Genomic DNA, 26,710 nt, shown 5'->3' on the forward strand with positions numbered 1-26,710 from the left:
GACCCTTTGCTGCGGTAGAAATGAAAGAGGCTGAACTTGGTCACACACATTGTAGGCAGCACGTTTAACATCACTGGCATCTCTCTAACGGGTCACCAATACATTGATACGTGGATACATCCTTCCAGTTTGTACTGTGTGAATTTCATAAAGATGCTCAGAGTAAAGCCTCCTTACTGGAACACAGATGACCGGAAGATTCCTAGAGAAGGATGCCAGTAGCCTTGGCTTTGTGCCAAAGTTAAGTTTGGGACTGTAATATGGAAACGTCACGAATTTGCGTGTCATCCCCTTCGCAGGGGCCATGTGCTAATCTTCTCTCTGTATCGTATCCAATTTATTATATGTACTGCCGAAGCAAGTACAAGACCTAAACTGCACTTGCTCTCATTTTATTCCCCCTTCAGGTGAGTGGACCCTTTGCTGCGGTAGAAAATGAAAGAGGCTGTCTTTGTCAGCACTCCATTGTAGGCAGCACGTTTTAACATCACTGGCATCTCTCTAACGGTCACCAATACATTGATAATGGATACATCCTTCCAGTTTGTACTGTGTGAATTTCATAAAGATGCTCAGAGTAAAGCCTCCTTTACTGGAACACAGATGACCGGAAGATTCCTTGTAGAGAAGGATGATGAAGTAGCCTTGGCTTGTGCCAAAGTTAAGTTTGGACTAAAAATATGGAAACGCTTCACGAATTTGCGTGTCATCCTTTCGCAGGGGCCATGCTAATCTTCTCTGTATCGTATCCAATTTATTATATGTACTGTCAAGGCACAAGACTTAAACTGCACTTGCTCTCATTTTATTCCCCCTTCAGGTGAGTGGACCCTTTGCTGCGGTAGAAAATGAAAGAGGCTGAACTTTGGTCACACCCATTGTAGGCAGCACGTTTTAACATCACTGGCATCTCTCTAACGGTCACCAATACATTGATAATGGATATCCTTCCAGTTTGTGTCGTGAATTTCATAAAGATGCTCAGAGTAAAGCCTCCTTTACTGGAACACAGATGACCGGAAGATTCCTAGAGAAGGATGACAGTAGCCTTGGCTTGTGCCAGTTAAGTTTGGGACTAAAATATGGAAACGCTCTCCACGACCTATGGTCATCCTTCGCAGGGGCCATGCTAATCTTCTCTGTATCAGATCCAATTTATTATATGTACTGTTTAAGTAAGTACAAGACTAAACTGCACTTGCTCTCATTTTATTCCTTCAGGTGAGAGGACCTTGCTGCGGTAGAAAATGAAAGAGGCTGAACTTTGGTCACACACATTGTAGGCAGCACGTTTTAACATCACTGGCACTTAACGGTCACCAATACATTGATATGGATACATCCTTCCAGTTTGTACTGTGTGAATTTCATAAAGATGCTCAGAGTAAAGCCTCCTTTACTGGAACACAGATGACCGAAGACTTTGTGAGAAGGATGCCAGTAGCCTTGGCTTGTGCCAAAGTTAAGTTTGGACCAAATATGGAAACGCTTCACGAATTTGCGTGTCATCCTTTCGCAGGGCCATGCTAATCTTCTGTATCGTATCCAATTTATTATATGTACTGTCACAAGTACAAGACCTAAACTGCACTTGCTCTCATTTTATTCCCTTCAGGTGAGTGGACCTTTGCTGCGGTAGAAATGAAAGAGGCTGAACTTCTTTGGCTTCAATTCCATTGTAGCAGCATGCTCTTTAACATCACTGGCATCCCTCTAACGGTCACCAATACATTGATAATGGATAACATCCTTCCAGTTTGTACTGTGAATTTCTATAAAGATGCTCAGAGTAAAGCCTCCTTACTGGAACACAGATGACCGAAGACTTTTGAGAAGGGATGACAGTAGCCTTGGTTTGAAGCAAGCAAAGTTTGGACCAAAATATGGAAACGCTTCACCACCTCCATGTCATCCTTTCGCAGGGGCCATGCTAATCTTCTCTGTATCGTATCCAATTTATTATATGTACTGGCCAAGGCATAAGACCTAAACTGCACTTGCTCTCATTTTATTCCCTTCAGGTGAGTGGACCCTTTGTCATGGTAGAAAATGAAAGAGGCTGAACTTTGGTCACACCTACTGTATGCACGTTTTTTAACATCACTGGCATCTCTCTAACGGTCACCAATACATTGATAATGGATAATATCCCTTCCAGTTTGTACTGTGTGAATTTACTAAAGATGCTCAGAGTAAAGCCTCCTTTACTGGAACACAGATGACCGGAAGATTCCTTGAGAAGGATGATAGTAGCCTGGCTTCTGTGCCAAAGTTAAGTTTGGACTGTTAAAATATGGAACGTCACGACCTAAGGGTCATCCTTTCGCAGGGGCCATGCTAATCTTCTCTGTATCGTATCCAATTTATTATATGTGATCTGCTGAAGTGTACAAGACCTAAACTGCACTTTGCTCTCATTTTATTCCCCTTCAGGTGAGTGGACCCCTTGCTGCGGTAGAAAATGAAAGAGGCTGAACTTTGTCACGCCCATTGGGAGGCAGCACGCTTTAACATCACTGGCATCTCTCTCTAACGGTCACCAATACATTGATAATGGATACATCCTTCCAGTTTGTACTGTGAATTTCATAAAGATGCTCAGAGCAGCCTCCTTTACTGGAACACAGATGACCGGAAGATTCCTAGAGAAGGATGACAGTAGCCTTGGCTTGTGCCAAAGTTAAGTTTGGGACTAAAATATGGAAACGCTTCACTCTAATTTGCGTGTCATCCTTTCGCAGGGGCCATGCTAATCTCTGTATCGTATCCAATTTATTATATGTACTGCCGACAAGTACAAGACCTAAACTGTGCACTTGTTTCCTATTTTATTCCCCTTCAGGTGAGGAACCCTTTGCTGCGTAGAAATGAAAGAGGCTGGAACTTGTGGTTTGCCTACTGTGCAGCACGTTAACATCACTGGCATCTCTCTAACGGTCACCAATACATTGATAATGGATACATCCTTCCAGTTTGTACTGTGTGAATTTCCTATAAAGATGCTCAGAGTAAAGCCTTTACTGAACACAGATGACCGGAAGATTCCTAGAGAAGGATGACAGTAGCCTTGGCTTGTGCCAAAGTTAAGTTTGGACCAAAATATGGAAACGCTTCACGAATTTGCGTGTCATCCTTTCGCAGGGGCCATGCTAATCTTCTCTGTATCGTATCCAATTTATTATATGTACTGCCGAAGCAAGTACAAGACCTAAACTGCACTTGCTCTCATTTTATTCCCCCTTCAGGTGAGTGGACCCTTTGCTGCGGTAGAAAATGAAAGAGGCTGACCTTTGGTCACTTACTGTAGGCAGCACTGCTTAACATCACTGGCATCTCTCTAACGGTCACCACATTGATAATGGATACATCCTTCCAGTTTGTACTGTGTGAATTTATAAGATGCTCAGGAGTAAAGCCTTTACTGGAACACAGATGACCGGAAGATTCCTAGAGAAGGATGACAGTAGCCTGGCAAAGCAGTTAGTTTGGACTAAAATATGGAAACGCTTCAATGAATTTGGCGTGTCATCCTTTCGCAGGGGCCATGCTTAATCTTCTGTATCGTATCCAATTTATTATATGTACTGTCACAAGCACAAGACCTAAACTGCACTTGCTCTCATTTTATTCCCTTCAGGTGAGTGGACCTTTGCTGCGGTAGAAAATGAAGAGCTGAACTTTGGTCACACACATTGTAGCAGCACGCTTTAACATCACTGGCATCTCTAACGGTCACCAATACATTGATAATGGATACATCCTTCCAGTTTGTACTGTGTGAATTTCTATAAAGATGCTCAGAGTAAAGCCTCCCTTTACTGGAACACAGATGACCGGAAGATTCCTAGAGAAGGATGCCAGTAGCCTTGGCTTGTGCCAGTTAAGTTTGGACCAAAATATGGAAACGTCACGAATTTGCGTGTCATCCTTTCGCAGAGGGGCCATGCTAATCTTCTCTGTATCGTATCCAATTTATTATATGTACTGCCAAGCAAGTACAAGACCTAACTGCACTTGCTCTCATTTTATTCCCTTCAGGAGTGGACCTCGCCATGGTAGAAACAAAAGAGGCTGAACTTTGGTCACGCCCATTGTGTAGGCAGCACGCTTTTAACATCACTGGCATCTCTAACGGTCACCAATACATTGATAATGGATACATCCTTCCAGTTTGTACTGTGTGAATTTCATAAAGATGCTCAGAGGAAGCCTTTACTGGAACACAGATGACTGGAAGATTCCTAGAGAAGGATGACAGGCCTTGGCTTGTGCCAAAGTTAAGTTTGGACTAAAATATGGAAACGCCTACTTAATTTATGTGGTCATCCTTTCGCAGGGGCCATGCTAATCTTCTCTCTGTATCGGGGATTCAATTTATTATATACCACGAAGCAAGTACAAGACTCCAAACTGCATATTTCATTTTATTCCTTCAGGTGAGTGGACCCCTTTGCTGCGTGTAGAAAATGAAAGAGGCTGAACTTATCACCCATTGTAGGCAGCACGCTTTTAACATCACTGGCATCTCTAACGGTCACCAATACATTGGATAATGGACATGACCAGTTTGTACTGTGAATTTCATAAAGATGCTCAGAGTAAAGCCTCCTTTACTGGAACATGATGACCGGAAGATTCCTAGAGAAGGATGCCAGTAGCCTTGGCTTGTGCCAAAGTTAAGTTTGGACTAAAATATGGGAAACGCTTCACGACCTATGGTCATCCTTTCGCAGGGGCCATGCTAATCTTCTGTATCGTGATCCAATTTATTATATGTACTGTCAAGCAAGTACAAGACCTAAAACTGCACTTGTTCTCATTTTATTCCCCTTCAGGTGAGGACCTTTGCTGCGGTAGAAATGAAAGAGGCTGAACTTTGGTCACGCCCCATTGTAGGCAGCACGTTTTTAATATCACTGGTACTCTGTTCTGTCACCAATACATTGATAATGGATACATCCTTCCAGTTTGTACTGTGTGAATTTCATAAAGATGCTTCATAGAGTAAAGCCTCCTTTTTACTGAACATGACTGGAAGATTCCTAGAGAAGGATGACAGTAGCCTTGGCTTGTGCCAAAGTATAAGTTTGGACCAAATATGAGCCTACGACTTGCGTGTCATCCTTCGCGTAGGCCATGCTAATCTTCTCTGTATCGTATCCAATTTATTATATGTACTGCCGAAGCAAGTACAAGACCTAAACTGCACTTGCTCATTTTATTCCCCTTCAGTGAGTGGACCTTTGCTGCGGTAGAAAATGAAAGAGGCTGAACTTAATGCCACACATTGTGGTGGCAGCACGCTTAACATCACTGGCATCTCTCTAACGGTCACCAATACATTGATAATGGATACATCCTTCCAGTTTGTACTGTGTGAATTTCATAAAGATGCTCAGAGTAAAGCCTCCTTTACTGAAACACAGATGACCGGAAGATTCCTAGAGAAGGATGCCAGCCTTGGCTTGTGCCAAAGTTAAGTTTGGACCAAAATATGGAAACGCTTCACGAATTTGCGTGTCATCCTTTCGCAGGGGCCATGCTAATCTTCTCTGTATCGTATCCAATTTATTATATGTACCATTAAGTAAGCATAAGACCTAAACTGCACTTGCTCTCATTTTATTCCCCTTCAGGTGAGTGGACCCTTTGCTGCGGTAGAAAATGGTAAAGAGGCTGAACTTGGTCACACCCATTGTAAGTGGCACGTTTTAACATCACTGGCATCTCTCTAACGGTCACCAATACATTGATAATGGATACATCCTTCCAGTTTGTACTGTGTGAATTTTACAAAGATGCTCAGAGTGAAGCCTCCCTTTTACTGGAACACAGATGACCGAAGATTCCTAGAGAAGGATTACAGTAGTCTGGCTTGTGCCAAAGTTTGGACTGTAACAGGAAACGCTTCACGAATTTGCGTGTCATCCTTTCGCAGGGGCCATGCTAATCTTCTCTGTATCGTATCCAATTTATTATATGTACTGCCGAAGGCACAAGACCTAAACTGCACTTGCTCTCATTTTATTCCCCTTCAGGTGAGTGGACCCTTTGCTGCGAGAAATGAAAGAGGCTGGAACTTTGGTCACACCCATTGTAGGCAGCACGTTTAACATCACTGGCATCTCTAACGGTCACCAATACATTGATAATGGATAATATCCTTCCAGTTTAGAACAGTGAATTCCATAAAGATGCTCAGAGTAAAGCCTCCTTTACTGGAACACAGATGACCGGAAGATTCCTAGAGAAGGATGACAGTAGCCTTGGCTTGTGCCAAAGTTAAGTTTGGACCAAAATATGGAAACGCTTCTCACGAATTTATGCAACATCCTTTCGCAGGGGCCATGCTAATCTTCTCTGTATCGTATCCAATTTATTATATACTGTCAAGCAAGTACAAAGGACCTAAACTGCACTTTCATTTTATTCCCCTTCAGGTGAGTGAGTGGACCTTGCTGCGGTAGAAAATGAAAGAGGCTGAACTTTGGTCACACCCATTGTAGGTAGCACGTTTTAACATCACTGGCATCTCTCTAACGGTCACCAATACATTGATAATGGATACATCCTTCCAGTTTGTACTGTAATTTGCAAAGATGCCGTGAGTAGCTCTCATTGAACACAGATGACTGAAGATTCCTAGGAGAAGGATGACAGTAGCCTTGGCTTCAGCTGGGGTTATGTTTGGACCAAAATACATGGAAACGTCACTAATTTGCGTGTCATCCTTTCGTAGGCTATGCTTAATCTTCTGTATCATCCAATTTATTATGTACTGCCGAAGCAAGTACAAGACTAAACTGCACTTGTTCTCATTTTATTCCTTCAGGTGAGTGGACCCTTTGCTGCGGTAGAAATGAAAGAGGCTTGAATTCGGTCACACCCATTGTAGGTAGCACGCTTAATATCACGTATCTCTAACGTCACCAATACATTGGATAATGGATACACCTTCCAGTTTGTACTGTGTGAATTTCATAAAGATGCTTGAGTAGTCTTCCCTTTACTGGAACACAGATGACCGGAAGATTCCCCAGAGAAGGATGCCAGTAGCCTTGGCTGTGCCAAAGTTAAGTTTGGACTAAAATATGGAAACGCTTTCCACGAATTTGGCGTGTCATCCTTTCGGCAGGGGGCCATGCTAATCTTCTCTCTGTATCGTATCCAATTTATTATATGTACTGCTGGCTAAATACAAGACCTAAACTGCACTTGCTCTCATTTTATTCCCCTTCAGGTGAGTGGACCTTTGCTGCGGTAGAAATGAAAGAGGCTGAACTTTTGGTCACACCCATTGTAGGCATGTTCTGTAACATCACTGGCATCTCTCTAACGGCCACTAATACATTGATAATGGATACATCCTTCCAGTTTGTACTGTGTGAATTTCATAAAGATGCTCAGAGTAAAGCCTCCTTTACTGGGAATACAGATGACCTTGAAGATTCCTAGAGAAGATGCCAGTAGCCTTGGCTTGTGCCAGTTAAGTTGCAACTAAAATATGGAACGCCACCTAATTTGCGTGTCATCCTTTCGTAGGGCCATGCTAATCTTCTCTCTGTATCGTATCCAATTTATTATATGTACTGTCAAGGGCAAGCAAGATCTAAACTGTACTTGCTCTCATTTTATTCCTCCTCTTCAGGTGAGTGGGACCCTTGCTGCGGTAGAAAATGAAAGAGGCTGAACTTTGGTCACACCTATTGTGGCAGCATCGTTTAACATCACTGGCATCTCTCTAACGGGTCACCAATACATTGATAATGGATACATCCTTCCAGTTTGTACTGTGTGAATTTCATAAAGATGCTCAGAGAAGCCTCTTTACTGGAACACAGATGACCTGAAGATTCAGAGAAGGATGACAGTAGCCTTGGCTTGGCCAGTTAAGTTTGACCAAATATGGAAACGCTTCACGAATTTGGCGGTCATCCTTTCGCAGGCCATGCTAATCTTCTCTGTATCGTATCCAATTTATTATATGTACTGCCGAAGCAAGTACAAGACCTAAACTGCACTTGCTCTCATTTTATTCCCCCTTCAGGTGAGTGGACCCTTTGCTGCGGTAGAAAATGAAAGAGGCTGAACTTTGGTCACACCCATTGTAGGTAGCATCGCTTAACATCACTGGCATCTCTACACGGTCACCAATACATTGATAATGGATACATCCTTCCAGTTTGTACTGTGTGAATTTCATAAAGCATGCCTTAGATAAAGCCTTTTACTGAACACAGATGACCGGAAGATTCCTAGAGAAGGATGCCAGTAGCCTTGGCTTGTGCCAAAGTTAAGTTTGGACTAAAATAGGAAACGCTCACGAATTATGGTCATCCTTCGCAGGGGCCATGCTGTTCCTCTCTGCATCGTGTATCCAATTTATTATATGTACTGGCCGAAGCAAGTACAAGACCTAAACTGCACTTGCTCTCATTTTATTCCCCCTTCAGGTGAGTGGACCCTTTGCTGCGGTAGAAAATGAAAGAGGCTGAACTTGGTCACACCCATTGTAGGCATATCAGTTTTTAACATCACTGGCATCTCTCTAATCATCACTAATATATTGACATGATATCTCTTCCAGTTTGTACTGTGTGAATTTCATAAAGATGCTCAGAGTAAAGCCTCCTTTACTGGAACACAGATGACCGGAAGATTCCGTAGAGAAGGATGCCAGTAGCCTTGGCTTGTGCCAAAGGTTAAGTTTGGACCAAAATATGGAAACGCTCAATGACCATGTGTCATCCTTTCGCAGGGGCCATGCTAATCTTCTCTGTATCGTATCCAATTTATTAGGTACTGGCCGGGCTAAAGTATAAGACCTAAACTGCACTTGCTCTCATTTTATTCCCCTTCAGGTGAGTGGACCTTGCTGGCGGTAGAAAATGAAAGAGCTGAACTTTGGTCACACCCCATTGTAGGCACGTTTTAACATCACTGGCATCTCTCTAACGGTCACCAATACATTGATATGGATACATCCTTCCAGTTTGTATCACTGTGTGAATTTCATAAAGATGCTCAGAGTAAAGCCTTTACTGGAACACAGATGACCGGAAGATTCCTAGAGAAGGATGACAGTAGCCTCAGCTTGTGCCAAAGTTAAGTTTGGACTAAAATATGGAAACGCTTCACGAATTTATGGTCATCCTTTCGCAGGGGCCATGCTAATCTTCTCTGTATCGTATCCAATTTATTATATGTACTGCCGAAGCAAGTACAAGACCCAACTGCACTTGCTCTCATTTTATTCCTTCAGGTGAGTGGACCTTTCATGCGAAAATGAAAGAGGCTGAACTTTTGGTCACACCCATTGTAGGTAGCACGCTTTAACATCACTGGCATCTCTTAACGGTCACCAATACATTGATACGATACATCCTTCCAGTTTGTACTGTGAATTTCCATAAAGATGCCTAGAGTAAAGCCTCTTTACTGGAACACAGATGACCGGAAGATTCCTAGAGAAGGATGCCAGTAGCCTTGGCTTGTGCCAAGTTAAGTTTGGACTCAAATATGGAAAACGCTCACTTAATTCTTATGCACATCCTTTCGCAGGGGCCATGCCACCTTCTGCATCGTATCCAATTTATTATACACTGTCAAGAAGACCTAAACTGCACTTGCTCTCATTTTATTCCTTCAGGTGAGTGGACCCTTTGCTGCGAGAAAATGAAAGAGGCTGAACTTTGGTCACACCCATTGTAGGCAGCATCGTGTTTAACATCACTGGCATCTCTCTAACGGTCACCACAATACATTGATAATGGATACATCCTTCAGTTTGTACTGTGTGAATTTCATAAAGATGCCTAGAGTAAAGCCTCCTTTACTGGAACACAGATGACCGGAAGATTCCTAGAGAAGGATGCCAGTAGCCTTGGCTTGTGCCAAAGTTAAGTTTGGACCAAAATATGGAAACGCTCTCATTTAATTTGCGTGTCATCCTTTCGCAGGGGCCATGCTACCTTCTCTTCTCAGAATATCGTATCCAATTTATTATATGTACTGGCCGAAGCAAGCACAAGACCTAAACTGGCACTTGCTCTCATTTTATTCCCCTTCAGGTGAGTGGACCTTGCTGCGGTAGAAAATGAAAAGAGGCTGAACTTTGGTCACACCCCATTAGTAAATGCTTTTAACATCACTGCATCTCTCTAACGGTCACCAATACATTGATAATGGATACATCCTTCCAGTTTGTACTGTGAATTTACAAGATGCCAGAGTAAAGCCTCCTTTACTGGAACACAGATGACCGAGATTCTCAGAGAAGGATGACAGTAGCCTTGGCTGAAGCAAAGTTAAGTTTGGGATTCAAAATATGAAACGCCCACGACCTATGTCATCCTTTCGTGAGGGGCCATGCTAATCTTCTCTGTATCGTATCCAATTTATTATATACTGTCAAGCAAGTACAAGACCTAAAACTGCACTTGCTCATTTTATTCCCTCTTCAGGTGAGTGGACCTTTGCTGCGGTAGAAAATGAAAGAGGCTGACCTTGGTCACACCCATTGTAGGTAGTATCACTGTAACATCACTGGCATCTCTCTAACGGTCACCAATACATTGATAATGGATACATCCTTCCAGTTTGTACTGTGTGAATTTCATAAAGATGCTCTCAGAGTAAAGCCTCCTTTACTAAACACAGATGACCGGAAGATTCCTAGAGAAGGATGCCAGTAGCCTTGGCTTGTGCTAAAGTTAAGTTTGGACTAAAATATGGAAACGCTCACTTTGACCTAGTGTCATCCTTTCGCAGGGGCCATGCTAATCTTCTCTCTGCATCGTATCCAATTTATTATATGTACTCGCCGAAGCAAGTACAAGACTTAAACTGCACTTGCTCTCATTTTATTCCCTTCAGGTGAGTGGACTCCTTTGCTGCGGTAGAAAATGAAAGAGGCTGAACTTTGGTCACACCCACAGGCGGCACGCTTTAACATCACTGGCATCTCTAACGGTCACCAATACATTGATACGTGATACATCCTTCCAGTTTGTACTGTGTGAATTTCATAAAGATGCCTATAAAGCCTCCTTTACTGGAACACAGATGACCGGAAGATTCCTAGAGAAGGATGACAGTAGCCTTGGCTTGTGCCAAAGTTAAGTTTGGACCAAAATATGGAAACGCCTACGAATTTGTTGTCATCCTTTCGCAGGGCCATGCTAATCTTCTCTGTATCGTATCCAATTTATTATATGTACTGCCGAAGCAAATACAAGACCTAACTCTGCACTTGCTCTCATTTTATTCCCAGGTGAGTGGACCCTTTGCTGCTGTAGAAAATGAAAGAGGCTGACTCTTTGGTCACACCCATTGTAGGTAGAAAATGTTTTAACATCACTGCATCTCTAACGGTCAAATGTAATACATTGGATAATGGATACATCCTTCCAGTTTGTGCCTGTGTGAATTTCATAAAGATGCTCAGAGTAAAGCCTCCTTTACTGGAACACAGATGACCGGAAGATTCCAGAGAAGGATGTGCCAGTAGCCTTGGCTTGTGCCAAAGTTAAGTTTGGACTAAAATATGGAAACGCCGCACTTGCGTGTCATCCTTCGCAGGGCCATGCTAATCTTCTCTGTATCGTATCCAATTTATTATATGTACTGCCAAGCAAGTACAAGACCTAACTGCACTTGCTCTCATTTTTTATTCCCCCTTCAGGTGAGTGGACTTTGCTGCGGTAGAAAATGAAAGAGGCTGAACTTTTGGTCACACCCCATTGTAGCAGCACTGTTTTAACATCACTGGCATCTCTAACGGTCACCAATACATTGATAATGGATACATCCTTCCAGTTTGTACTGTGTGAATTTCATAAAGATGCTCAGAGAAGCCTCCTGCATTGGAACACAGATGGATCGGAAGATTCCTAGAGAAGGATGCCAGTGAGTCTTTGGCTTGTGCCAAAGTTAAGTTTGGACTAAAATATGGAAAGGTCTCACGAATTTCCATGCACATCCTTTCTCGCAGGGGCCATGCTAATCTTCTGTATCGTATCTAATTTATTATATGTACTGCTAAGCAAGTATAAGACCTAAAACTGCACTTGCTCTCATTTTATTCCTTCAGGTGAGTGACCTTGCTGCGGCAGAAAATGAAAGAGGCTGAACTTGGTCACACCTGCATTGTAGGTAGCATCGCAACATCACTGGCATCTCTAATGGGTCACTAATACATTGATAATGGATACATCCTTCCAGTTTGTACTGTGTGAATTTCATAAAGATGCTCAGAGTAAAGCTTCCTTTACTGGAACACAGATAATCGAAGATTCCTAGAGAAGCTGATGCCAGTAGCCTTGGCTTGTGCCAAAGGAGTTTGACCAAATATGGAAACGCTCTACGAATTTGCGTGTCATCCTTTCGCAGGGGCTGGCAAAGTAATCTTCTCTCTCTGTATCGTATCCAATTTGATATATGTACTGCCAAGGCACAAGACCTAAACTGCACTTGCTCTCATTTTATTCCCTTCAGGTGAGTGGACCTTTGCTGCGTGGTAGAAAATGAAAGAGGCTGAAACTTTGGTCACAATCTCCATTGTAGGTGAGCACATTTTAACATCACTGGCATCTCTCTAACGGTCACCAATACATTGATAATGATACATCCTTCCAGTTTGTACTGTGTGAATTTCATAAAGATGCTCAGAGTAAAGCCTCTTTACTGGAACACAGATGACCGGAAGATTCCTAGAGAAGGATGCCAGTAGCCTTGGCTTGTGCCAGCAAGGTTTGGACCAACACAGAAACGCCTACACTCAAGCGGTCATCCTTTCGCAGGGCCATGCCGCACCTTCTCTGTATCGTATCCAATTTATTATATGTACTGCCGAAGCAAGTACAAGCACTTGAAACTGCACTTGTTTCATTTTATTCCCTTCAGGTGAGTGGACTCCCTTGTCATGGTAGAAAATGAAAGAGGCTGAACTTTGGTCACACCATTGTAGGCAGCACGCTTTAACATCACTGGCATCTCTCTAACGGTCACCAATACACATTGATAATGGATACATCCTTCCAGTTTCATCAGTGAATTCCATAAAGATGCTCTGCAAAGCCTTTTACTGAACACAGATGACCGGAAGATTCCTGCAGAGAAGGAGACAGAGCCTTTGGCTTGTGCCAAAGTTAAGTTTGGACCAAAATATGGGAAACGCCTACGAATTTATGTCATCCTTTCGCAGGGGCCATGCTAATCTTCTCTGTATCGTATCCAATTTATTACATGTACTGTCAAGCAAGTACAAGACCTAAACTGCACTTGCTCATTTTATTCCTTCAGGTGAGCGGACCTTGTCATGTAGAAAATGAAAGAGGCTGAACTTTTGGTCACACCCATTGTAGGTAGCACGTTTAACATCACTGGCATCTCTCTAACGGCCACCATTACATTGATAATGGATACATCCTTCCAGTTTGTACTGTGTGAATTTCATAAAGATGCTCAGAGTAAAGCCTCCTTTACTGGAACACAGATGACCGGAAGATTCCTAGAGAAGGATGACAGTAGCCTTGGCTTGTGCCAAAGTTAAGTTTGGACCAAAATATGGAAACGCTCTACCTAATTTGCGTGTCATCCCTTTCGCAGGGGCCATGCTAATCTTCTCTGTATCGTATCCAATTTATTATATGTACTGTCAAGCAAGTACAAGATCCAAACTGCACTTGCTCTCATTTTATTCCCCTTCAGGTGAGTGGACCCTTTGCTGCGGTAGAAAATGAAAGAGGCTGACCTTGGTCACACCCATTGTAGGTAAAGTACGTTCTTTAACATCACTGGCATCTCTCTAACGGTCACCAATACATTGATAATGGATACATCCTTCCAGTTTGTACTGTGTGAATTTCATAAAGATGCTCAGAGTAAAGCCTTACTGGAACACAGATGACCGGAAGATTCCTAGAGAAGGATGCCAGTAGCCTTGGCTTGTTAAAGTTAAGTTTGGACCAAAAATATGGAAACGCTCTACGAATTTGCGGTCATCCTTTCTCGCAGGGGCCATGCTAATCTTCTCTGTATCGATTCAATTTATTAGTATGTACTGCCGGGCTAAGCACAAGACCTAAACTGCACTTGCTCTCATTTTATTCCCCCTTCAGGTGAGTGGACCCTTTGTTGGCGGTAGGAAATGAAAGAGGCTGGAACTTTGGTCACACCCATTGTAGGTAGCACGTTTAACATCACTGGCATCTCTAACGGTCACCAACACATTGATAATGGATACATCCTTCCAGTTTGTACTGTGTGAATTTCATAAAGATGCTCAGAGTAAAGCCTCCTTTACTGGAACACAGATGACCGGAAGATTCCTAGAGAAGGATGCCAGTAGCCTTGGCTTGTGCCAAGTTAAGTTTGGACCAAATATGAAACGCCTAACAAATTTGCGTGTCATCCTTTCGCAGGGCCATGCTAATCTTCTCTGTATCGTATCCAATTTATTATATGTACTGCCGAAGCAAGCATGTAATCTAAACTGCACTTGCTCTCATTTTATTCCCCCTTCAGGTGAGTGGACCCTTTGCTGCGGTAGAAAATGAAAGAGGCTGAACTTTGGTCACACCCATTGTAGGCAGCACGTTTTAACATCACTGGCATCTCTCTAACGGTCACCAATACATTGATAATGGATACATCCTTCCAGTTTGTACTGTGTGAATTCCATAAAGATGCTCTATGAGTAAAGCCTCCTTTACTGTAACACAGATGACCGGAAGATTCTAGAGAAGGATGACAGTAGCCTTGGCTTGTGCCAAAGTTAAGTTTGGACTAAAATATGGAAACGCTTCACGAATTTATGGTCATCCTTTCGCAGGGGCTATGCTAATCTTCTCTGTATCGTATCCAATTTATTATATGTACTGGCCGAAGGCATAAGACCTAAACTGCACTTCTTGCTCTCATTTTATTCCCCCTTCAGGTGAGTGGACCCTTTGCTGCGGTAGAAAATGAAAGAGGCTGAACTTTGGTCACACCCAGGCATTGTAGGCAGCATGCTCTTTAACATCACTGGCATCTCTCTCTAACGGTCAGCTACATTGATAATGGATACATCCTTCCAGTTTGTACTGTGTGAATTTCATAAAGATGCTCAGAGTAAAGCCCCTTTACTGGAACACAGATGACCGGAAGATTCTGTAGAGAAGGATGATAGCCTTGGCTTGTGCCAAAGTTAAGTTTGGACCAAAATATGGAAACGCTTCACGAATTTGCGTGTCATCCTTTCGCAGGGGCCATGCTAATCTTCTCTGTATCGTATCCAATTTATTATATGTACTGCCGAAGCAAGTACAAGACCTAAACTGCACTTGCTCTCATTTTATTCCCCCTTCAGGTGAGTGGACCCTTTGCTGCGGTAGAAAATGAAAGAGGCTGAACTTTGGTCACACCCATTGTAGGTAGCACGTTTTAACATCACTGGCATCTCTCTAACGGTCACCAATACATTGATAATGGATACATCCTTCCAGTTTGTACTGTGTGAATTTCATAAAGATGCTCAGAGTAAAGCCTCCTTTACTGGGCTCATAGATGACCGGAAGATTCCTAGAGAAGGATGCCAGTAGCCTTGGCTTGTGCCAAAGTTAAGTTTGGACCAAAATATGGAAACGCTTCACGAATTTGGTTATCATCCCTTTCGCAGGGGCCATGCTAATCTTCTCTGTATCGTATCCAATTTATTATATGTACTGGCCGCTGGCATAAGACTCTAACTGCACTTGCTCTCATTTTATTCCCCTTCAGGTGAGTGGACCCTTGCTGCGAAAATGAAAGAGGCTGAACTTGGTCACACCCATTGTAGGCAGCACGTTTTAACATCATCAAGAATTTCTAACGGTGGTCACCAATACATTGATAATGGATACATCCTTCCAGTTTGTACTGTGTGAATTTCATAAAGATGCTCAGAGTAAAGCCTCCTTTACTGGAACACAGATGACCGGAAGATTCCTAGAGAAGGATGCCAGTAGCCTTGGCTTGTGCCAAAGTTAAGTTTGGACTAAAATAGGAAAGGCTTCTACGAATTTGCGTGTCATCCTTTCGCAGGGCCATGCTAATCTTCTCTGTATCGTATCTAATTTATTATATGTACTGCCGGGCAAGCATGACTCAAACTGCACTTGCTCTCATTTTATTCCCCTTCAGGTGAGTGGACCTTTGCTGCGGTAGAAAATGAAAGAGGCTGAACTTTGGTCACACTCCATTGTAGGTAGCACGTTTTTTAACATCACTGGCACTTCTCTAACGGTCACCAATACATTGATAATGGATACATCCTTCCAGTTTGTACTGTGTGAATTTCCATAAAGATGCCGAGTAAAGCCTCCTTTACTGGAACACAGATGACCGGAAGATTCCTAGAGAAGGATGCCAGTAGCCTTGGCTTGTGCCAAAGTTAAGTTTGGACCAAAATATGGAAACGCTTCACGAATTTGCGTGTCATCCTTTCGCAGGGGCCATGCTAATCTTCTCTGTATCGTATCCAATTTATTATATGTACTGCCGAAGCAAGTACAAGACCTAAACTGCACTTGCTCTCATTTTATTCCCCCTTCAGGTGAGTGGACCCTTTGCTGCGGTAGAAAATGAAAGAGGCTGAACTTTGGTCACACCCATTGTAGGCAGCACGTTTTAACATCACTGGCATCTCTCTAACGGTCACCAATACATTGATAATGGATACATCCTTCCAGTTTGTACTGTGTGAATTTCATAAAGATTGTGGAGTAAAGCCTCTTTACGCTGAACACAGATGACCGAGATTCCTAGAGAAGATGCCAGTAGCCTTGGCTTGTGCCAAAAGTTAAGTTTGGACCAAAATATGGAAACGCTCACGAATTCCATGGCTATCCTTTCGCAGTTTACATGCTAATCTTCTCTGTATCGTATCCAATTTATTATATGTACTGCCGAAGCAAGTACAAGACCTAAACTGCACTTGCTCTCATTTTATTCCCCCTTCAGGTGAGTGGACCCTTTGCTGCGGTAGAAAATGAAAGAGGCTGAACTTTGGTCACACCCATTGTAGGCAGCACGTTTTAACATCACTGGCATCTCTCTAACGGTCACCAATACATTGATAATGGATACATCCTTCCAGTTTGTACTGTGTGAATTTCATAAAGATGCTCAGAGTAAAGCCTCCTTTACTGGAACACAAGAATTGGGGACTTTTAGAGAAGGATGTGACAGTAGCCTTGGCTTGTGCCAAAGTTAAGTTTGGACCAAAATATGGAAACGCTTCACGAATTTGCGTGTCATCCTTTCGCAGGGGCCATGCTAATCTTCTGTATCGTATCCAATTTATTATATGTACTGGCCGGGCAAGTACAAGACCTAAACTGCACTTGCTCTCATTTTATTCCCCCTTCAGGTGAGTGGACCCTTTGCTGCGGTAGAAAATGAAAGAGGCTGAACTTTGGTCACACCCATTGTAGGTAGCACGTTTTAACATCACTGGCATCTCTCTAACGGTCACCAATACATTGATAATGGATACATCCTTCCAGTTTGTACTGTGTGAATTTCATAAAGATGCTCAGAGTAAAGCCTCCTTTACTGGAACACAGATGACCGGAAGATTCCTAGAGAAGGATGACAGTAGCCTTGGCTTGTGCCAAAGTTATGTTTTGGACTAAAATATGAAATGCCTAATGACCTATGCGGTCATCCTTTCGCAGGGCCATGCTAATCTTCTGTATCGTATCCAATTTATTATATGTACTGGAAGCAAGTACAAGACCTTAAACTGCACTTGCTCTCATTTTATTCCCTTCAGGTGAGTGGACCCTTTGCTGCGGTGAGAAAATGAAGAGGCTGACCTTTGGTCACACCCATTGTAGGTAGTACGGGTTTTAACATCACTGGCATCTCTCTAACGGTCACCAATACATTGATAATGGATACATCCTTCCAGTTTGTACTGTGTGAATTTCATAAAAGATGCTCAGAGTAAAGCCTCCTTACTGAACACAGATGACCGGAAGATTCCTAGAGAAGGATGCCAGCCTTGGCTTGTGCCAAAGTTAAGTTTGGACCAAAATATGGAAACGCTTCACGAATTTGCGTGTCATCCTTTCGCAGGCCATGCTAATCTTCTCTGTATCGGGATCCAATTTATTATATGTACTGCCAAGCAAGCACAAGACCTAAATCAATTTGCTCTCATTTTTATTCCCCTTCAGGTGAGTGGACCTTTGCTGCGGTAGAAAATGAAAGAGGCTGAACTTTGGTCACACCCATTGTAGGTAGCACGCTTTAACATCACTGGCACTTCTCTAACGGTCACCAATACATTGATAATGGATACACTCTTCCAGTTTGTACTGTGTGAATTTCATAAAGATGCTCAGAGTAAAGCCTCCCTTTACTGGAACACAGATGACCGGAAGATCTCCGTGGTAAGGATGCCAGTAGCCTTGGCTTGTGCCAAAGTTAAGTTTGGGACTGCAATATGAAACGCTTCACGACCTATGGTCATCCTTTCGCAGGGGGCCATGCCACCTTCTCTGTATCGTATCCAATTTATTATATGTACTGCCGAAGGCACAAGACCTAAACTGCACTTGCTCATTTTATTCCCCCTTCAGGTGAGTGGACCTTTGCTGCGGTAGAAATGAAAGAGGCTGAACTTTTGGTCACACCTGCATTGTAGGCAGCATCAAAGCGAACATCACTGGCATCTTCTAACGTCACCAATACATTGATAATGGATACATCCTTCCAGTTTGTACTGTGAATTCCATAAAGATGCTCAGAGTAAAGCCTCCTTTACTGTAACACAGATGACCGGAAGATTCCCAGAGAAGGATGACAGTAGCCTGGCTTGTGCCAAAGTTAAGTTTGGACTAAAATATGGAAACGCCCACACCTATGGGTCATCCTCTGCAGGGGCCATGCTAATCTTCTGTATCGTATCCAATTTATTATATGTACTGCCAAGCAAGCACAAGACCTAAACTGCACTTGCTCTCATTTATTCCCCTTCAGGTGAAGTGGACCTTGTCATGGTAGAAAATGAAAGAGGCTGAACTTTGGTCACACCCATTGTAGGCAGTACGTTTTAACATCACTGGCATCTCTCTAACGGTCACCAATACGAGCATGGATACATCCTTCCAGTTTGTACTGTGTGAATTTCATAAAGATGCCTTATAAAGCCTTACTGGAACACAGATGACCGAAGACTCTAGAGAAGGATGGACAGTAGCCTTGGCTTGTGCCAAAGTAAGTTTGACTAAAAATATGAAACGCTTCACGACCCCATGGTGTCAGTCATCCTTTCGCAGGGGCCATGCTAATCTTCTCTGTATCGTATCCAATTTATTATATGTACTGCCGAAGCAAGTACAAGACCTAAACTGCACTTGCTCTCATTTTATTCCCCCTTCAGGTGAGTGGACCCTTTGCTGCGGTAGAAAATGAAAGAGGCTGAACTTTGGTCACACCCATTGTAGGCAGCACGTTTTAACATCACTGGCATCTCTCTAACGGTCACCAATACATTGATAATGGATACATCCTTCCAGTTTGTACTGTGTGAATTTCATAAAGATGCTCAGAGTAAAGCCTCCTTTACTGGAACACAGATGACCGGAAGATTCCTAGAGAAGGATGCCAGTAGCCTTGGCTTGTGCCAAAGTTAAGTTTGGACTAAAATATGGAAACGCTTCACGAATTTGCGGTCATCCTTTCGCAGGGGCCATGCTAATCTTCTCTGTATCGTATCCACCTATTATATGTACTGTCAAGCAAGTACAAGACCTAAACTGCACTTGCTCTCATTTTATTCCCCCTTCAGGTGAGTGGACCCTTTGCTGCGGTAGAAAATGAAAGAGGCTGAACTTTGGTCACACCCATTGTAGGCAGCACGTTTTAACATCACTGGCATCTCTCTAACGGTCACCAATACATTGATAATGGATACATCCTTCCAGTTTGTACTGTGTGAATTTCATAAAGATGCTCAGAGTAAAGCCTCCTTTACTGGAACACAGATGACCGGAAGATTCCTAGAGAAGGATGCCAGTAGCCTTGGCTTGTGCCAAAGTTAAGTTTGGACCAAAATATGGAAACGCTTCACGAATTTGCGTGTCATCCTTTCGCAGGGGCCATGCTAATCTTCTCTGTATCGTATCCAATTTATTATATGTACTGCCGAAGCAAGTACAAGACCTAAACTGCACTTGCTCTCATTTTATTCCCCCTTCAGGTGAGTGGACCCTTTGCTGCGGTAGAAAATGAAAGAGGCTGAACTTTGGTCACACCCATTGTAGGCAGCTTTAACATCACTGGCATCTCTGAACGTCAACAATACATTGATAATGGATACATCCTTCCAGTTTGTACTGTGTGAATTTCAGATGCCAGAGTAAAGCCTCCTTTACTGGAACACAGATGACCTGGAAGATTCCTAGAGAAGGATGCCAGTAGCCTTGGCTTTGTGCCAAAGTTAAGTTTGCAGCGGTCGGGATGTACTCTGCTTCGAGTCCTAGAGTCCTTCGAAGCCCCACCTCCGCGTGTCCTTAATTTTCGGAGATGGCCGAATTCTCGCAACGTTTCATTGGCCGGGATGTTAGAACCGCTGCTCTTGGATTGGCTGGCTGCCGCCCTCCAGTGTGTGGGGCGGGAGGCATTGTCATTCTGCTGGTGAACTTCGTACGAGACACATCTAACGGGAGAATAAAGTGAAACAACCAAGTGAGAGATGTGAGTAGCGATCCATGTGCATGTTTAATGTTCTTTTTTCCAGCCGTTTGCCTGTTTCTGTCGTGTGTCACGGTTAAATGAGGCATGGACAGTAAGGTCATGGTAATGTCACCGCCGTATTCCGCCGGTTTCCCCCCGGGAAAAGCCTGTGTTTCACGGGTGTACATTGTGACTTCAGAACGCTGATATCGGCTCCGTCGCCATGTACTTTCCCGCCGGGACAAGGTAGTTTTTCACGGTTAATAATGTCCGTAGAGTACGCTAATGTGGTCGCCGGCGCGATGTTCTATCCCGCCGGGGAAAAGGGTATGTTTCCCGGGGGAGAATGTGCCTTCAGAACGCTGACATGGTCGCGGGGTACAGGTTCTTCTCCGGCGGGGAACAGGTAGTTTTTCACGGGTGAAGATTATAACTACAGACCGCTGATATCGGCTCCGTCGCAATGTACTTTTCCGCCGGGACAAGGTAGTTTTTCACGGTGAATAATGTCCGTCGAGTACGCTAACTTCAGAACGCTGCCATCGTCGCGGGGTAGATGTACTTTGTCCGGCGGGGAAAAGGTGGTTTTTCACGGCGAGTAATGTTGGTGAAGTGCGCAGATGGCATCACGGGGTGGATGTACTTTTCCTGTGGGGAAAATGTCGTTTTGCACGGCGAGTAGTGTCCGTATAGTACGCTGATGTGGTCGCCGGCGCGACGTTCTTTACCGCCGGGGAAAGGGGTGTGTTGCCCGGGGCAGAATGATGACCCTGATGTCGTCGCGGCCTCAAACAGGCATTTTCCGCCGGGGATGTTATCCGTGTACAGTGTGCCGTTTAACCCTGCGTCATGTAACATCCTGATACTGTACTGTTTTATCATCATCATCATCACCACATGTCTGTGTGATGAAAATACACTTGCATGTACTGTACAGTAAATTCCCAGGCTATAAGTAGCTTGTAGCCAAGTTACAGCTTATGTCTATTGTCAATGTGTCCATACGTGTGTGTCATGTTACTGTGGACTGGTTGTATTCCTATGCTTTTGTGTTTGACTGTTTTGTGTGCTGCTACTGTCTTTTGTGCCTGCCTAACGTTGCTGGTTGTCTGTTTAATGTCTTTTCAGAATGGAATACCGTCCGACTTTCCGTCTCATGCCTTCCAGCAACACGCTCACCCTCAAGGCCTCAGCTGCTGCGCTGGCGGTCTCCACAGCCAACCGCAGGGCCACCGTGGCATGCGCTGTCAAGACACCAGAGGTGGTGAGGGAGGAGGCCAAGGCCCGCATCCTCCAGGCCGGAGGAGACCCCGAGTGCTGGCAGCTGGTGTACAGTGAGAGCCAGCTCCAGTTTGGCCAGTACCGGGGTCAAACGTTCAAGTGGCTCCTCAGTCACGACGTGGGCTACGCCTGTTGGATCCTGGTGTCCCACATACAGGAGAGGGAAGCCGGGGACACCTCCCAGTCGCCTCTTGGCGTCCATAAAGACGCCCTGGCCTCTTATGCTAAACTGTTCCCGGAGATGGGCCAGTTGATCCAGTGGCGTCGGATGCGTGAGGGGTCTGTGTCCGTGCGGGGCATGGACCAGGCGTTGGTGGGGTTCGGAGCGCACGCCCACATGTCGCTCCGAGCCATGTACGAGGCCACCAGCACCGAGTGTCAAACGTAAGTATTGCGTCTGCAGGTGCAGTTGATGATTCGATGAGACAAGTGTTGACATGCGACTTTGTTCCTTTTCCTGTCTGCAGCTACTTGCAGTGGCTACGCAAAAAGGAGGTGAACGTGGGGTCGCTGATGCACACTGCAAAGGTCTACATACTGGGCCGGGACAAAGAGGGGCGAGCAGCAGGGCCATCGGCTGCTGCTCCTCCTCCTCCAGCTCAGCAGAGATCTTCACGGCCTGCACCGAGTAAGGCCTGCCCGCCTGCCCGCCTGATAGCCTGTCTGCCTGCCTGTCAGCCTGTCTGTCTGTCTGTCTGCCTGTCTGTCTGCCTGCCTGCCTGTATGTCTGTCAATCTGTCTGTAGCTAATGCGTAGTGTGTTCACATATCAAGAGGCACATTCATTTTTCCTCCTCTGCACAAGCGCAGGGCGGCATCTAGGCCTCGTCAGGACTTGGCCGCGTGCCTCGCCGCTGCCTGGAGTGCACTCTGCGTGAGTGTTTTTGACTTTAAACATCGTTGGTACCATATATATATATATATATCTATGTATGTCAGTGTGACAACTTGAGTGTGTATTTTACAGTTTCCCAGCCTGGACCCTCCCTGGCTGGACCCACCAGGGCTGGACCCTCCCTGGCTGGACCCTCCCGGGCTGTACCCCTGGTGCCTGCGGTCCACCACCCTGTGGCCGCTGCACCGGATGAGCTTCATCCCCCACTGCTGGTCACCAGCGCACAGGTAAACGTGCGACACGTGTGCAGACTAGTGTGTGTTTGTCAATATCGTCTGCGGCTTGACTTTAATCTGGATATGTCTATATATTGTCTGTGCAGCTTCTGCCCAAGGGCTGGAGGCAGACGCTGCCGGTGGAACAGCAAAACAGGGTGGGCCAGGCTCTGTTCAGCGGCGCCGGGCAAGCAGCCCGTCCTCACCAGCAAGCTGCGCCTCTGGTGGACCCCTCCAGGAGCCCGGCTCCTGTACACTCAGATCCCCTCTGCCCACGCCTTCTTCCACTGCCGCTTCTTCCTGTGGGCGCCCTACAGGATGTGGGCCTACAAGCTGGCGTGCCCCAACTGCGGGCGGCAACTGACCGGGGCCGGGCTCTACAGGACCGTCCGTCGCGTGCTGGACATCGACGGATGGTACTACATGGGCACAGAGTACCTGGAATGCGGCGGTTCCTGCAAGCGGAAGTACGCAGCCTGGGCCCAAGACATCGTTGGTCAGCTGGACCTGGCTCACCAGGCTCAGTTCCCAGCTGTCCTGACATACAAGTAAGCTGCACTGTTAAAGCCTGTGTGTGTGTGTGTTTGTTTGTGTTTCTCAGCTGACAGTAGTCCCCTCTTGCGCCTTTGCAGGTTGTCTTGCGACAAGAGGGTCGTGGGGATGATGAAGGCGCGCACTTTGGGCAACAGCGCGTCTCGCCTCCGTGCCGCTCTGGTGGAGCAGCACACCAAGGACTGGCTGGTGCGGACCCTGCGCTACCTGTCGGTCCACGAGCAGCTCCACGTGCCTGGCGTGGCTCCGCGGCTGGTGACGGTGCCGCCGATGCAGGCAGTCCCCAACGTGCCCTGGCTTATTTCCGTGTACGCCAGGGAGGCCCTCGGCCGTCTGGAGGAGACAAAATCCAGGGTCACGTCCGTCTTTGGGGACATCCTGAAAATGGACTCCACCAAGAAGGCAAGCTTGTGAATGCAAATACACACACCATAAATAAAGACATGAACGACTACATGGTATTATAAGTGAGAAACACACGTGACTCTGGTTGTCCTTTTCAGATGACAAAGAAGCTGGCGGGTGAGGCTGCCGTGACGGCCGCCTGGGTGTCAAACGTGGGCAACGAGCACGGGCAGGTGCTCATGTCCGTGCTCACCGAGTCCGAGAGGGACGGGCTGTTGCCCATGGCGGCGGGGCTGATGCGGCGTTACAGCGCAGCCGGAAAGGCCCCTCCTCGGGTCCTGTACGTGGACCGGGACTGCTGTTCCACAGTCGGACGCTGCAAGGTAAATAATACACCCACATCAACAACAGCAACAACAACAACAACAACAAGGCACGTGACTGATCACTTTTTTATTCTTGTTAGACGGCGGAAATGTTCGGCGAGTGGGAGCAGCTGGTGGTGCACCTGGACGTGTGGCACCTGATGCGTCGCTTTGCCAGGGGCGTCACCACCGACAGCCACCCGCTGTACGGTGTATTCATGTCTCGGCTCTCGTTTGCCATCTTTGAGTGGGACGGCGGCGACGTGACCCGCCTGCAAGAGGCCAAGCAGTCCCGCCTGGATCCCACGTCCAGAGAGCTGGCCCGTCACTGCCGCCGACGCACCAGGGGCGCGGAGGAGACGGAGCGTCTCATTCAGGAGCTGCTGGATACCATGTGGGAGGCCACCAACAACATGGGTGTCCCTCTCATCGACCAGCCCAAGATGGAGGACATATGGGGCACGCAGCGTCGCCATCTCCACTGCATACAGGACCCCCCGGGAGTGGAGCTGTATGCCAAGAAGGGGGAGTTGACCAGGGGCGGCGTGGTGCTCCTGGTGCACATGTGTACATAACATAGGTGTAATGCGCTGAGGCTTTTTGCGGGCCAGAAACCACATTTCTCTTCTTTTCTCTTTAACTCAGGGGAGCTCATCGGGGTGGAGTACCTGTACTCCCAGACAGGCGACGGCGCTCTGCGCGAAGCAATGGCCCGTGATCCCGACGTGGCGGACGGGATGGAAGAAGAGTGGGACGAGGAGGAGGACGAGGACGACGATGAGGGCTTCCAAGAGGAGCTGCCCGGGATCCACGCCATATTGCGTGACATGCCTCATCGCCCGGCCGTTGTGGTGGAGGAGGAGGAGGAGGTAAGCCTTGTCAAGTCAGCCGAGGGAGGGAGGGAGGGGCCATATGCTGCGGCGCGTATATTAAATGCTTGACCTCTGTCTGTTGCAGGATGTACTTGGTCCAGACGGACACGGTGGCTACCAGCACGCCGTCCATCTGGCCCAGGCGTTGGTGGAGCTGCGTGAGCACCTCTACGTCACGCAGGAGCAGGTTAGGCAGATAGGTGGTCTCTGGCAGAAGCTGTCAGACCGGGACAAGGCCCCTATCTCCTTCCCCCCCGCGCCACCAGAAGCGGCTGACCAAGGGCCGCTTCAAGACCCGCAGCTCCAAGACCACCCACATGCCCGGCGTGGACAGCGTGACGCGGTAAATGCGCTTTATAGCCGTTTCGGTCATATTCTTCCATTGTGATCTTTTTTATTATGTATGGTGCTAACCCCTCTGTGTGTGTGCAGTTCGTATCTCGGGCAGGGCGCGGGTGCTGCACAGTTCCCGGATGCCAGCAGGTTGATGGAGGCCATCTTCTTGGAGCTGTGCAGCGTACACCAGGAGGGCCATACCCTCGCCGGGGTCCGGGTGAACCGCTGGGGTGCTGTCAGGAGGGACTACGCGTGAATCCGGGAAAACTATTACAGCAGTCGAGAGCTGTCCAGAGCTGCCCCGATCCAACTCCTGGAGGTCAACCAACCGCTGTGGTGAGCGGGCGCCCTTTTCCGTGCAATGTGTAGAATGTGCATACTGGAAGGAAGACGCTCATCATCAATATCATTCTGTTCCCTTCCATCAGGCACCACAAAAGGAGCAAGCGGACGATGGTGGACACGGTGTGCCAGGGGATGCCGGGGCCCAGCGCTCAGCAGACGGCGGCAGAACCGCTTCCTCCAGCCAGGGCTCTGCTGCAGGAGCCTCTGCAGCCTGAGCGGCCTCTCGCGCTCTCCCTCCCAGAGGACGCCTCTGGCCAGGCTGTCACACGCAGAGGGCCCCTGGCACCGCCACTCTTTAACATCCTCGCCGCCTCCGCCTCTGCAGCCCACGCCTCTGCAGCCCGCGCCGTTGCCTCCACGTCGGTTGCCCACGGGGGCGCCTCCACGTCTGCCGGCCCCACCAGCGCCTCCACGTCGGCTGCCCACGCTGTCGCCCACGGGGGCGCCTCCACGTCTGCCGCCCCCACCAGCGCCTCCATGTCGGCTGCCCACGCCGGCGTCGCCTCCACCTCTGCTGCCCACGCCGCCGTCGCCTCCACCTCTGCTGGCCCCGCCGTCGCCTCCACCTCTGCTGCCCCCGCCGCCGTGCCCAGATCCACCGCCTGGCAGAGGAAGGTCCGGGAGGAAGAGCAGCGGCGGGCCAGGGAGATGGGCCTTCCTACTGTTAAGACTAAAATCTATGTTTTCCTTTGAATATTTGTTAAGACTAAAATCTATGTTTTCCTTTGAATATTATTAAGACTAAAATCTATGTTTTTCTTTGAATATGTGTCTGTGAAGATGGCAATGAAACTGAACT

The 26,710-nt window shown here is 46.4% G+C and overlaps 41 non-coding genes and 7 pseudogenes across 41 annotated transcripts; all 48 read right to left on the minus strand.

Moving 5' to 3' along the window:
• Positions 1-253: 253 nt before the first annotated feature.
• On the minus strand, positions 254-365 carry LOC124852131 (annotated as a pseudogene).
• Positions 366-675: 310 nt separating this feature from the next.
• Positions 676-778, minus strand: LOC118112856. The gene has a single exon (XR_004697299.2). It is a non-coding gene; the product is annotated as a U6 spliceosomal RNA (small nuclear RNA).
• A 298-nt stretch (positions 779-1,076) lies between these two features.
• LOC124852124 lies at positions 1,077-1,183 on the minus strand. The gene has a single exon (XR_007032855.1). It is a non-coding gene; the product is annotated as a U6 spliceosomal RNA (small nuclear RNA).
• Positions 1,184-1,474: 291 nt separating this feature from the next.
• On the minus strand, positions 1,475-1,575 carry LOC124852122. Its single transcript, XR_007032853.1, has one exon. It is a non-coding gene; the product is annotated as a U6 spliceosomal RNA (small nuclear RNA).
• Positions 1,576-1,878: 303 nt separating this feature from the next.
• LOC124852120 lies at positions 1,879-1,986 on the minus strand. The gene has a single exon (XR_007032851.1). It is a non-coding gene; the product is annotated as a U6 spliceosomal RNA (small nuclear RNA).
• A 301-nt stretch (positions 1,987-2,287) lies between these two features.
• On the minus strand, positions 2,288-2,391 carry LOC118112852. The gene has a single exon (XR_004697295.2). It is a non-coding gene; the product is annotated as a U6 spliceosomal RNA (small nuclear RNA).
• Positions 2,392-2,694: 303 nt separating this feature from the next.
• Positions 2,695-2,798, minus strand: LOC124852114. Its single transcript, XR_007032845.1, has one exon. It is a non-coding gene; the product is annotated as a U6 spliceosomal RNA (small nuclear RNA).
• A 298-nt stretch (positions 2,799-3,096) lies between these two features.
• Positions 3,097-3,203, minus strand: LOC118112850. Its single transcript, XR_004697293.1, has one exon. It is a non-coding gene; the product is annotated as a U6 spliceosomal RNA (small nuclear RNA).
• Positions 3,204-3,492: 289 nt separating this feature from the next.
• On the minus strand, positions 3,493-3,597 carry LOC118112849. The gene has a single exon (XR_004697292.2). It is a non-coding gene; the product is annotated as a U6 spliceosomal RNA (small nuclear RNA).
• A 295-nt stretch (positions 3,598-3,892) lies between these two features.
• On the minus strand, positions 3,893-3,999 carry LOC118112853. Its single transcript, XR_004697296.2, has one exon. It is a non-coding gene; the product is annotated as a U6 spliceosomal RNA (small nuclear RNA).
• Positions 4,000-4,290: 291 nt separating this feature from the next.
• On the minus strand, positions 4,291-4,399 carry LOC124852132. Its single transcript, XR_007032859.1, has one exon. It is a non-coding gene; the product is annotated as a U6 spliceosomal RNA (small nuclear RNA).
• A 291-nt stretch (positions 4,400-4,690) lies between these two features.
• LOC124852126 lies at positions 4,691-4,793 on the minus strand. The gene has a single exon (XR_007032856.1). It is a non-coding gene; the product is annotated as a U6 spliceosomal RNA (small nuclear RNA).
• A 301-nt stretch (positions 4,794-5,094) lies between these two features.
• LOC118112855 lies at positions 5,095-5,193 on the minus strand (annotated as a pseudogene).
• A 296-nt stretch (positions 5,194-5,489) lies between these two features.
• On the minus strand, positions 5,490-5,591 carry LOC124852112. Its single transcript, XR_007032843.1, has one exon. It is a non-coding gene; the product is annotated as a U6 spliceosomal RNA (small nuclear RNA).
• Positions 5,592-5,893: 302 nt separating this feature from the next.
• LOC124852113 lies at positions 5,894-5,997 on the minus strand. The gene has a single exon (XR_007032844.1). It is a non-coding gene; the product is annotated as a U6 spliceosomal RNA (small nuclear RNA).
• A 298-nt stretch (positions 5,998-6,295) lies between these two features.
• Positions 6,296-6,399, minus strand: LOC124852115. Its single transcript, XR_007032846.1, has one exon. It is a non-coding gene; the product is annotated as a U6 spliceosomal RNA (small nuclear RNA).
• A 686-nt stretch (positions 6,400-7,085) lies between these two features.
• LOC124852128 lies at positions 7,086-7,199 on the minus strand (annotated as a pseudogene).
• A 299-nt stretch (positions 7,200-7,498) lies between these two features.
• On the minus strand, positions 7,499-7,606 carry LOC124852130. Its single transcript, XR_007032858.1, has one exon. It is a non-coding gene; the product is annotated as a U6 spliceosomal RNA (small nuclear RNA).
• A 294-nt stretch (positions 7,607-7,900) lies between these two features.
• Positions 7,901-8,005, minus strand: LOC118112845. The gene has a single exon (XR_004697288.2). It is a non-coding gene; the product is annotated as a U6 spliceosomal RNA (small nuclear RNA).
• Positions 8,006-8,305: 300 nt separating this feature from the next.
• Positions 8,306-8,411, minus strand: LOC124852134. Its single transcript, XR_007032860.1, has one exon. It is a non-coding gene; the product is annotated as a U6 spliceosomal RNA (small nuclear RNA).
• A 303-nt stretch (positions 8,412-8,714) lies between these two features.
• Positions 8,715-8,818, minus strand: LOC124852121. The gene has a single exon (XR_007032852.1). It is a non-coding gene; the product is annotated as a U6 spliceosomal RNA (small nuclear RNA).
• Positions 8,819-9,118: 300 nt separating this feature from the next.
• On the minus strand, positions 9,119-9,224 carry LOC118112843. The gene has a single exon (XR_004697286.2). It is a non-coding gene; the product is annotated as a U6 spliceosomal RNA (small nuclear RNA).
• Positions 9,225-9,913: 689 nt separating this feature from the next.
• LOC124852127 lies at positions 9,914-10,028 on the minus strand (annotated as a pseudogene).
• A 293-nt stretch (positions 10,029-10,321) lies between these two features.
• Positions 10,322-10,420, minus strand: LOC124852133 (annotated as a pseudogene).
• A 304-nt stretch (positions 10,421-10,724) lies between these two features.
• LOC124852117 lies at positions 10,725-10,835 on the minus strand. The gene has a single exon (XR_007032848.1). It is a non-coding gene; the product is annotated as a U6 spliceosomal RNA (small nuclear RNA).
• A 295-nt stretch (positions 10,836-11,130) lies between these two features.
• Positions 11,131-11,234, minus strand: LOC124852123. The gene has a single exon (XR_007032854.1). It is a non-coding gene; the product is annotated as a U6 spliceosomal RNA (small nuclear RNA).
• A 306-nt stretch (positions 11,235-11,540) lies between these two features.
• LOC124852125 lies at positions 11,541-11,640 on the minus strand (annotated as a pseudogene).
• A 304-nt stretch (positions 11,641-11,944) lies between these two features.
• On the minus strand, positions 11,945-12,051 carry LOC124852129. Its single transcript, XR_007032857.1, has one exon. It is a non-coding gene; the product is annotated as a U6 spliceosomal RNA (small nuclear RNA).
• A 293-nt stretch (positions 12,052-12,344) lies between these two features.
• On the minus strand, positions 12,345-12,455 carry LOC124852135. Its single transcript, XR_007032861.1, has one exon. It is a non-coding gene; the product is annotated as a U6 spliceosomal RNA (small nuclear RNA).
• Positions 12,456-12,756: 301 nt separating this feature from the next.
• LOC118112842 lies at positions 12,757-12,862 on the minus strand. The gene has a single exon (XR_004697285.2). It is a non-coding gene; the product is annotated as a U6 spliceosomal RNA (small nuclear RNA).
• Positions 12,863-13,162: 300 nt separating this feature from the next.
• LOC118112841 lies at positions 13,163-13,265 on the minus strand. The gene has a single exon (XR_004697284.2). It is a non-coding gene; the product is annotated as a U6 spliceosomal RNA (small nuclear RNA).
• Positions 13,266-13,560: 295 nt separating this feature from the next.
• On the minus strand, positions 13,561-13,669 carry LOC118112840. Its single transcript, XR_004697283.2, has one exon. It is a non-coding gene; the product is annotated as a U6 spliceosomal RNA (small nuclear RNA).
• A 300-nt stretch (positions 13,670-13,969) lies between these two features.
• On the minus strand, positions 13,970-14,078 carry LOC124852119. Its single transcript, XR_007032850.1, has one exon. It is a non-coding gene; the product is annotated as a U6 spliceosomal RNA (small nuclear RNA).
• A 300-nt stretch (positions 14,079-14,378) lies between these two features.
• LOC118112838 lies at positions 14,379-14,482 on the minus strand. The gene has a single exon (XR_004697281.2). It is a non-coding gene; the product is annotated as a U6 spliceosomal RNA (small nuclear RNA).
• A 307-nt stretch (positions 14,483-14,789) lies between these two features.
• Positions 14,790-14,898, minus strand: LOC118112837. The gene has a single exon (XR_004697280.2). It is a non-coding gene; the product is annotated as a U6 spliceosomal RNA (small nuclear RNA).
• Positions 14,899-15,203: 305 nt separating this feature from the next.
• On the minus strand, positions 15,204-15,310 carry LOC118112836. The gene has a single exon (XR_004697279.1). It is a non-coding gene; the product is annotated as a U6 spliceosomal RNA (small nuclear RNA).
• A 305-nt stretch (positions 15,311-15,615) lies between these two features.
• Positions 15,616-15,726, minus strand: LOC124852116. The gene has a single exon (XR_007032847.1). It is a non-coding gene; the product is annotated as a U6 spliceosomal RNA (small nuclear RNA).
• A 293-nt stretch (positions 15,727-16,019) lies between these two features.
• LOC118112833 lies at positions 16,020-16,125 on the minus strand. Its single transcript, XR_004697276.2, has one exon. It is a non-coding gene; the product is annotated as a U6 spliceosomal RNA (small nuclear RNA).
• A 302-nt stretch (positions 16,126-16,427) lies between these two features.
• Positions 16,428-16,534, minus strand: LOC118112832. Its single transcript, XR_004697275.1, has one exon. It is a non-coding gene; the product is annotated as a U6 spliceosomal RNA (small nuclear RNA).
• Positions 16,535-16,834: 300 nt separating this feature from the next.
• On the minus strand, positions 16,835-16,941 carry LOC118112831. The gene has a single exon (XR_004697274.2). It is a non-coding gene; the product is annotated as a U6 spliceosomal RNA (small nuclear RNA).
• Positions 16,942-17,245: 304 nt separating this feature from the next.
• Positions 17,246-17,350, minus strand: LOC118112830. Its single transcript, XR_004697273.2, has one exon. It is a non-coding gene; the product is annotated as a U6 spliceosomal RNA (small nuclear RNA).
• Positions 17,351-17,654: 304 nt separating this feature from the next.
• LOC118112829 lies at positions 17,655-17,756 on the minus strand. The gene has a single exon (XR_004697272.2). It is a non-coding gene; the product is annotated as a U6 spliceosomal RNA (small nuclear RNA).
• A 301-nt stretch (positions 17,757-18,057) lies between these two features.
• LOC118112828 lies at positions 18,058-18,162 on the minus strand. Its single transcript, XR_004697271.2, has one exon. It is a non-coding gene; the product is annotated as a U6 spliceosomal RNA (small nuclear RNA).
• A 304-nt stretch (positions 18,163-18,466) lies between these two features.
• On the minus strand, positions 18,467-18,568 carry LOC118112827. Its single transcript, XR_004697270.2, has one exon. It is a non-coding gene; the product is annotated as a U6 spliceosomal RNA (small nuclear RNA).
• A 299-nt stretch (positions 18,569-18,867) lies between these two features.
• Positions 18,868-18,968, minus strand: LOC118112826. Its single transcript, XR_004697269.2, has one exon. It is a non-coding gene; the product is annotated as a U6 spliceosomal RNA (small nuclear RNA).
• A 289-nt stretch (positions 18,969-19,257) lies between these two features.
• LOC118112825 lies at positions 19,258-19,369 on the minus strand (annotated as a pseudogene).
• Positions 19,370-19,673: 304 nt separating this feature from the next.
• On the minus strand, positions 19,674-19,777 carry LOC124852118. Its single transcript, XR_007032849.1, has one exon. It is a non-coding gene; the product is annotated as a U6 spliceosomal RNA (small nuclear RNA).
• A 304-nt stretch (positions 19,778-20,081) lies between these two features.
• On the minus strand, positions 20,082-20,188 carry LOC118112867. The gene has a single exon (XR_004697306.1). It is a non-coding gene; the product is annotated as a U6 spliceosomal RNA (small nuclear RNA).
• Positions 20,189-26,710: the final 6,522 nt, after the last annotated feature.

Source organism: Hippoglossus stenolepis, chromosome 7, assembly GCF_022539355.2.
Source record: "Hippoglossus stenolepis isolate QCI-W04-F060 chromosome 7, HSTE1.2, whole genome shotgun sequence".
NCBI lineage: Eukaryota > Metazoa > Chordata > Actinopteri > Pleuronectiformes > Pleuronectidae > Hippoglossus > Hippoglossus stenolepis.